The following is a 10092-nucleotide window of genomic DNA, read 5'->3' as shown; positions in this document are numbered from 1 at the left end:
CACACACACACAGACACACACACACACACAGACACACACACACACAGACACACAGACACACACACACACACACACACACACACACACACACACACACACACACACACACACACACACACACACACACACACACACACACACACACACACACACAGCTCTGTAATCTTTTGCCTTGTCTGTGTTTAAAACGGTTCCCTCTCATTCAGCAGACCTCAGCTGAACACTGCTGCTCAGACTCTGACAAAACGATTTCTGACATCAAAGTCAAACTCTCAGAGGATTCTTAATGAAGTTTTTCCTCTCATTTTCTCCACCATTCTCCCCCCTTTTTAGAAATTACACCAAGGGAGAACTGGCTGCGGATGCATTCTTGTTTTCTTCTTGCACCATCTGGCGTCACACCCACACAGCGCTGACACCTGGGAGCCGACTGTCCTGCTGCAGCCTCCTGCTGTCAGCCGCTGATCAGCTCCACTGGAGCCGCTGCACTGCTACATTAAGAACCACACACGAGAGTCTCAGTTCAACAAATGTTTCCTCCGGGGCAGAGCTAGAACTGTTTTATATATTACATTTAACTTTATTGGCTGGTAACAAACACAACAACCTGCTGCAGAGGCCACGCTACTGTCCAGCATTCACAAAGTCAACGACAGCTTGTTGTCCAGACTCTCATTGGACATTTCACTAGTCTAGTGTGCAGTGTTTAGCTCACTAATCAGGCTTCATAATACGTGTAAATGTCCCATTCTGATTGCTGTTAGCGACACATGTGCATGTCCTGCTGTGACAAGTTAACAAAATCTGCCGTCTGCCAAAAAGCTATGGAGGGAATCTATTGAAGCTGCACTGCTTTCAGTCCAACAGTTTTCTGATAACAACATGAATCTTCTACTGGAAAAACAACACTGACATGTTTAAGTTCACATGAGAAAAATCCAGCAGATGGAAGCAACATTAGAAATTATTTGGAATTGTGCTTCTGCAAATATTACTCTTAGGTGTGTTTACTGGCTGCGTGATGCTCCATGAGCTCCTTTATGTTCTCTGCCTCTTCAGGTATTAGAGGAAGGCGACAGGTTACTTCCCTCACTTGTTGCTCTGTCTGCCCCCCCTCCCTTTATCGTTCCTCTCCTGTTCATCTGATCTGTAGTTTTATCCCTCCTCCTCGTGTTTCCTGTCTGACTCTTTCCTTTTATCTCTTGTCCTCCTGTAGGTCCGCCTCACTCCTCTTCCCGTGTTCTCTTGTGCAAGCCAAGTCTGATTTATTCCTAAAGTGCTTTTATCAAGCGGGTTTGTCAGAAAGTGCTTTATGGAGATCAGAGAACAGCAAATGCAGATAAAAAAAAAAAGTAAGAGATAAAAGCAGGAAAGTACAAGCACATCAGAAGTAACAAGATAAGGTCAGTTAGATCTTCCTCAGTGTGTGTGTGTGTCTAAATAGTGTTGAGCTGCACAGCACAGAGGATCTCATGTAATAACCTGAAGGGTTAATAAAACCTCCACATGCTACATGAGGACAGTTTGACGAGGTGAACCGACAGCTTAGTTTTCTACCTTCACAAACATGTTGCCTGTCATTCACTCTGCTCTCCAGACCAGACACACTGCTCCTATGAGTTTTGATCATTAAGCTAAAACATCAGCGCTGCATCATTTCCACGTGGTTCATGTAGCAGGAAGTGACCCGGCTGTTCGGGGGGGGGGGGGGGGGGGGGGGGGGGGGGGGTCTCTGACGTCCTAAAGTCCTCAGAAGAGCAGCAGAGCTCAGTGAGGCTGCAGTGTGCTCTCTCTGCACTGATGTGCTGAAGCAGGTTTGCAGCTGTAGAACTTTAGAAATAAAATACTGCAAACATTCGACCAATCAGAGAGGTTGGTCCCCCCCCCCTCCAACAGAGCAGGGACTTTTTAGGGGGTGAAATGAAGTCCCTGGAATCTAATTTAGAGGCCGGTCCCTGCAGTGGACACACAGGGAGCAGGTCTGGTCCCTGGGGAAAGCTCCTGAGGTGGAAACTGGCCTGATGGCTGCATGCTGCTGTCCAATTACTGCCAACGTGTCACTTCCCTCCATCCTCCCATAATTCCTTCTGTTGTCTTCAGTCTCTCCCCCGTTCTGTCCTCTCCTCTGTCCTCTTCTGTTCATCAGCGCTGGTGTGTGTGACATATCTTCCCTGTCACAGTCCTCTCTCCCTCCCTCTCTCTCCCTCTCTCTCTCTCCCCTTTGTTTGTTAATGTCATTACAGATTAAAATATAGACACGACCATGAGAGTGTGTGTGTGTGTGTGTGTGTGTGTGTGTGTGTGTGTGTGTGTGTGTGTGTGTGTGTGTCCTCCCTGCAGCTGTGTACTCATGCATGGCTGCCTGCTGCTATCATTGAAGGCTGCTGTCCACTGCTATTCAGGACAACATACACACATTTTTTTCATTCCCAGAATAATAATCTGTTTCTCATATATACTGTAAAACCTCCTTTAGCTCCTTGCTGCTGCAGTAGTAGTTGTAGCGGTCGTAGTAATGGTCTTGGTTCTGCCAAATAAATAAATACCATCAAAACACATTTCTCATCTCTCATCTAATCTGTCGGACGAGTTAACATGATGTTCAAAAGGAATCTTTGCTTCAGTTCTACTGAGTCCAGCCTGATTTAACCCTTACATGGTGTTTGGGTGACCTTTCATGTTCTTTATCAAAAGAAAAATGATACGATTAATAATTTTTCAAACTCAGACTCATCAATATACTCATCAATGAGTCTGAGTTTGGAAAAATAATTAATGGTACCATTTTACTCTTGATAAAAAAATGAAAACCCATACAAGGGTTAAACGTTACGATAGAAACAATCCCAAAACATGCTTTGGCATGAATGGCAGCAAACGTTGCTCACAACCAAAAGGAAAGATGCATCAAAAGAAGTAAAGCATGAAATCAATCAGCAGAAATCTCTCAGTGAATCTTTCTTACAAAACGTGCAGCAAAGTGTAAAAATCTATCATCTGAATCTTCCTCAGCCTCCACGAAGCCTAAAGCCCAAAAATACACTTGTCAGAAAGAGCAGGTTTGTTTGTGGAGCCTTACGAGGAAAGATGGGGTGCACACACACACACACACACACACACACACACACACACACACACACACACACACACACACACACGCACACACACACACACACACACACACACACACACCAACACTCCCCCCCCCACCCCCACTTGGCTTCTTCACCCTGAGTACAGATGATGCAACATGGCGTTATGACAAAGAGCACAGCAGCCTGATGACAACATCCTGTGTGAATGTGTGTGTGTGAGTGTGTGTGTGTGTGTGGTGTGTGTGTGTGTGTGTGTGTGTGTGTGTGGTGAGTACAGTCCACTGAAACTAATGCGTTTGGTCATTTCTTTTTATTGGCTCTGTGTATGTCTAAATCTATGTAGCAAGTGTCTGTGGCCGCCTGGCTGTGTGTGTGTGTGTGTGTGTGTGTGTGTGTGTGTGTGTGTTGTAATGGTGTGTGTGTGTGTGTGTGTGTGTGTTGTAATGGTGTGTGTGTGTGTGTGTGTGTGTGTGTGTCTTCTACGTTCAGTCCTCATGGATTTCCATTAACTCTGCATTCCTTTACTTATCTCATCAATATCAACCTCATTAACTAAATGAAGCAACGTGAAGAAAAGTCAGTGACGCTCTGTTTTTCTAACAGCACGTTAAACCTCCGCGGTGCTGCGGTGGATCTGTGCCTGACTGAGGCCGTGACAGAGTGAGTACAAAGAAAAAGCTCATTTAATAAGAACCAATCTGGATGTATGAGTACTTTTTTAGAGCGGAGTAGTTTTAAATGCCTGACTAAAGTGATAAGGAGCTTCTTTTTTTAGTGTTTTCACCGATTTTACTCGTCTAATACGTGATACAAGAGGAGGAGACAGGAGCAAGCTGGAGGTTGTGGAGACAGATACGGGATGAAGAGTAGAAATCTGAGGAGGGAAAAGAGAAGAGATGGAAATGATTTGAGTCTATGAAGCCACTTATTGATTCTTTCCAACAGAGGGGAGATGAATGAGAAGAGACTGAAAAGATGAGAGGCAGGCTGGGGGTAAAGAATGTCTTTATCAATGTTCTCCTTGAGAATGGACCATCACACACACACACACACACACACACACACACACACACACACACACACACACACACACACACACACACACACCATTACAACACAGAAACACACACACACACACACACACACACACACACACACACACACACACACACACACCATTACAACACAGAAACACACACACACTCTTTACAACAGCCTCCCCCACACCTATTGTCTGATAAATGGCAGCAGGGGAATTTAATGATAATTGAAGTTGTTTCATCGGAAATCACACCATGACGTATCACAATGGCCTGGTACTACACACACACACACACACACCATTACAACACACACACACACACACACACACACACACCCTTTCCTTTATCAACACATCATGTAATTTCATGCCAGCTGCTCACACCCATAGACGCACATGAACACTGGACCAGTGCTGCAGTTTGAGGGGAAAATGACCAACATTCAACAGCCTCAGCTGTTCTTTTTACTTCTGTACAACACAGCGAGTGCTCGAACGCTGACAAGTTAACTGAGACCTGCTAGACATCACGGCGTGTTCTCAAACCAAAAAACACCTTGTAGGTGAAGTAACTTCCATAACTAACTTATTCATTTGAACCCAAACCGTCATCTTTTCCTACACCGAACCAAACTAGGACCGTTTCAACTCCCATCACATAATGGAACAGAAGTTATTTTGGTGCTTGCTGCAGGTCCCATCTGTTCGGGAATCCTGATAGTCGAGCTGTTCTGTCATTCTGATGTGACACCGTGATGATGTTAGCTGATGTTAGCTGATGTTAGCTGATGTTAGCCTTTAGTCTAAAGCAGCTCAGTGCATTAGTCCAGCCTCACAGGGCCTCCAGTGTGGCTTTAGGTTTCATGAACATAAGCTTTTAGGTTCTGATAAAACTAAAAGAAATGTTACTGTTTGACTCCCTCTGTTCTGTGAAGACAATGAACAAATCTGATGCGGACAGATCATGAAAACTTTATTTCCACTTACAAAGTAGAGGTAGTCGTGTTCCAGGACGGTGAAATAAGTAGAGTTTTAATCACCTGTCTGCCTTTGTTTCTTTATTCCCTCCACACAGGATGGATGAACCCGTCAGAAGGACTTCCTCGGATGGAGGCAGGGCCATAAAACATGCATCCCCTCCTCTTGTGTTTACAGCGCTCTCCTTCCTGGGACGAGCTCATGATTCAGATAAGGTCACCGGGGGGGGGGGGAGGATTGAAGCGAACAGATACAGTAAAGGTTTCTTCTGCTCCTCCACGGGACGGACGGACGGACAGACTTCTGCTGTAGACTAAGCAGAGTTCTGGTTTGGTGTTTGAAGGTCGGCCTCAGTTTTTTAAGGCTTATAAATATATTGCTGATCTAATCTTTAATTTCCAAGACCAAACCATCAGGGAACACAAACCCATGGTTCAGTTTCAGCTCTCCACCTCACAGCAACTGCAGGAAGAACTCTAGAGGTCCGCACGAGGTTTCACTTTTCATATCATCGAACCCCCTCAAAGAAGAAACAAGTAGAAGAACAAAGTTTACATTTATGTAAGACAAGTAAGATGCAACTATTCCAATAACATGCAAACAGACTGTGGATTCATTTGTACAAGAAACAAGATGAAACGTGTGATGTTTGTCTCCCTTGAAACATAAAATCACATTCCTGGCACAGTTTGTGGGTTTTATGTTTGATGTATTTGCACATGGGAGGATAGAGAGAGAAGAAAATAAAGGCAAGCTGCAGGGATAGCAAACACACTCGGAGGGGCTTATTAAAATTCTCACCTTAGACGAGAAAGTGTGAAATGTAATGATGAGGAGAGAGCGACATGCTGTCGGAGAGTCGCTGCTCTGAACCACAGCACAGACAGCCGAGTCTGTCAGTCTGTCAGCGTGTCAGCGTTCGGATCACTTTGTCCTGTAACATGTTCTCCTCTGGTTTCAGAGCACACGGAGCAGGTGATGGACATTATTATTATTACTATCATCTTTAAATCAGAGCAGCTTTTCAGTCGTTACATCACAAGCCTCATATTTCTATACATTTTATTAGTGGACAAAACATGAACCACACTGTCGTAGCTCACAATGTATACATGATACCACGTATTGAGTTCTTGAATGAATGCCTCACCTCAACTGAAGAGAGAAGTGGACTTTTATTAGACGACAGGCAACAGAAGAGGTTCAAGAACCATCGTGTTCACTGTTACAACACCAGACTGATGATTCTGGACTAAACAGCAGGAAGGGTCCTTAGACAGTAACACTATATATTAATACTGAAATAATAACGTGCACAGCAGCTGATATGCTCCTTATGGGTTTTAACAGTTTGATTTAATGTTGCTCAGTGATCAAACCACTTTGAGCTGATTATTTCGATGCAGCACACGAGGAGAACCATATTATATTATATTATCTCCTGGTGCTTCCACCGGTCACAGGAGAGCAGCTGTGTGCCATGGCTGATGGCTGAGGAGGAGACTGGTGGTAAGTCGCTGTGGATAAAAGCTGCAGCTAAAATGATATCATGTAAAAAAGTGGCCGGCGGTGGCCAGGTGGAGGTGACCCCCCCCCCCCCGGCAGCTGAAGGCCGACTCCCCGCTGCTCTGGGCCTTTGAAGTTTGGATGAAATGGGACTCGATGCCGTTTATCTGATCCGACACATTCATGTCTTCGCCCGTTCATCTGCTCTTCTCCACCTTCCTCCGGCTTCTTTTTGTCCGGCCTCAAACCTTCCTCTTCCTTTGCCGTCTTGGTCACTCCTGTGATCATCTACTCTTCTCTTTCCTCACGTCCTCTGCCTCCTCCCTCTCTCCTCACTCATCTTCCTCACCTAGAGTACCTCACCTAATTTTAGCCCTGTAGCTCAAGGTCCAAGTCAGGTCCAGGTCTTAACTGTGCACCCGTCTCAAACCATATCCGTCTCCCCGACACACTGCGTGGTAGAAGGCCCCGAGCAGACGGAGCACGTTTCAGCAGCCTGGCTCTGCTTGTTGGGATTGTTTCCAGTCAGAGTGAAAAGGTTCCCTCGCTGCTTTTGTCCTTTTCAGCACCTCACGTCTTTAAGCTCTATGTGCCCCACATCTTTTCACGAGTGCCATGAACGCCTTGAATTTGGGTGGAGGCGTGCCGCAGCGTGCCATAGTGCTATTGTTTCTCATCTCTGCTGAAGAGCCAAAGGAAACAGAGACAGCTCATCACCATCATCATCATCATCATCATCAAAGGTTAATAAAATACGTTTGTTCTTCTGTCCAGTTCCTCCTCCACGTCCCCGTCCGTCTTTTCTCTTTCACATTCTCCCTCCGTTTGTCTGCGTGTCCCTTTTATCGGTAGCCTGTTCATCCTCCATCTCTTCTCTGCTCAGTGCTTCATCACATGCATTTTACATGAGCAGCGTCATCCAAGTGTCCAAATATAATTGGCGTTATAAAAGGAGAAACCCAGTAAATATACTAATCTCTGTTTCCAGTCTGTGTGTCTATGCTTCAGTAGACAGGTAACACACACACACACACACACACACACACCTGTACTTGCACCCCCCTGCCCCTTACCTTCACCATGGTTGTGTGTGTGTTCATTAGCAGCCTGCCCACTGGCACAAATGAACAAGTGAACACAGACAGTTACAGACAGACAGACAGACAGACAGACAGACAGACAGACAGACAGACAGACAGACAGACAGACAGACAGACAGACAGACAGACAGACAGACAGACAGACAGACACACACACACACACACACACACACACACACACACACACACACACCTACTTCTAGCACTGACAGCAGTCTGACATCTCAGTGAATCCACAGCAATCCACCAGGCCAGAAGAAATTCCCATCAGTGGGTATTAATTGCTTCCATATGTGTTCAATTATAAAATCAAAATTAATTATGAGTCAGACTGCTGTCTGACACTCTCACAGCTCCGCAATGTAAAACTGCACTGTGTGTGTGTGTGTCAGTGTCGAGCGTGCAGCTGTCAGTGTGTCTCACCCACAAATTACTGTTTTGGTAAATCAAGTCACTGTGATTCTGATGTATTTGAGGCTCTATTATGAACGTCTGCACTCCAGCGGAAGAAATAGGGATGTGGATTTCAAGCGTTCGACAGCCACCGTGAACTATTCAAAAATTATTTGAATATTCAATTATCTCGCCTCCACACGTGCTCACGTTTCATATTCCAGTTTTGCACGGTCACCGTTACTGCATCCTGTGCTGAACCCCATCCAACAGGACTGTGATTGGTTTAGAGGAAGACAAACGAGCCAGAGCGTTTCCCCTCTATACCGGAGCGATGATCGCTTCAGCCAGACCTCTCTGCAGCGCTCAGACAGAGTGTGGCGACAGGTCTGGCTGTGCAAGACCACCTTTAGGTGCCAGCAGTGGGGCCGAAGCTTGGAGGAGCACAGCAACATAACCCCAACACAAGACTGAGATCCTGCCAGCTGCCGGCATCCACGGCACTCTGCAACAGCACAGAGCCTTTCCAGTCTGCGGCCCTGCCAGAGGCTGAGCAGTTTGTCCAGGGAACAGGGAAGTCTTACTCTGCTCTCTTTATAATAAATCAAACTACATCTAGATGCTGCTAACAGATAGAAATAAGTGAAAGCAAGGCACTGTGATCATCTGACCAAAGGTGAGACTGAGGTGTACAAGTCACACATTGGTGGCTCTAATCACTGCAGTATTAAAGGAAGTTATTTCTAAAAATCAAGATCCAAACCCACTGTTGAAGCAAGTAGAAATTTAAGTGATTTCAAAACCTTTTCTAACATCTAGAGGTCAACAAGCTGATCCTGGAACCAAGAAGGTCACAGGTTTGATCTCCAGTGTGTCCACAAACACCCACCTGTCCTGTCACTGTACGATAGCACAGGCTGAACCCTCTGACCATCAGCTCTACACCTACATGTAGATTCTTATTGTGGTGTGTGTGCAGAGAGCGATAGAACGTCTGTTTGTGGTTAAACCAAAAGGATCTTCCAGGTCTCTCTCTGTAGGGATCCTTTCCATGATGCTGTCACACACTTAGAATAACACTCTGAGCCTGTCAGTGGATCAAACAAGCTCTTTTAGTGGACCTACTGTGATCAGGTGCAGTTGTCCCAAAGGATCATGTTGCAGCCATTGCAGCCCGTTTGGTGGCTGCTGGCTGAGGTGATCTACTGGACCAGTTCTGGCTGAGGTGATCTACTGGACCAGTTCCAACACTTTTACTACCTACCAGTCACTCACACACATAAATATGCACAAATAGAGCTCCGGTTTAAAAATACTGGATTTCTCCTTCAAGTGGTTCTGTAAAAGATTTAATACAAAGAGGTCCAGCTGAGGTTATTCTGCCCTCTATGTGCTGAAGCCAGTGGATATGACAGAGAAATGATCTTTCACAGAAAGATGTGAGGTGTGGAGAGAAGAGCTGACAGGGTGACGACAGGCCAGACCTAGCAGCTGCACACACACACACACACACACACACACACAATCCATAAAAAGCAAAAATAACCATAACCAACAGTCCAACACAACCCATCAGCTGTGAACATCCGTCTGCTTCCTGTTGCACTTCCTGTACCAATGCCATATTGCAGACGCAGTGGAGCGTGTCAGACTATCACCTGTGGTGAAGACAGAAATGAGTGCGTGGGTGCAGTGAGAAGATACGTAGTCCTACTTTCACACTGTAGAATTAACCAGATGGATCAGTGGGCCTTGTAGTAACAGAGCTTTAAAGCACAAACTTCTGCCAAGACTTTTCTTTGTCTTTTTACACATCTTTATGTGCACAAGTCTGGATTCAAGCCTGCGTTCACATACACACTGTAACAGACAGTCAACGGCCTCACATGACTTTTTTCATCCAAGTAAGTGTACTATTATTTGGAGAACAAAACTGATTCCCGGGTCATCATTTGGTATGAAAACATGTTGACCAAAG

This window comes from Pempheris klunzingeri, chromosome 2 (genome assembly GCF_042242105.1).
Source record: "Pempheris klunzingeri isolate RE-2024b chromosome 2, fPemKlu1.hap1, whole genome shotgun sequence".
NCBI classification, from domain to species: domain Eukaryota; kingdom Metazoa; phylum Chordata; class Actinopteri; order Acropomatiformes; family Pempheridae; genus Pempheris; species Pempheris klunzingeri.
This window is presented reverse-complemented; position numbering follows the sequence as displayed.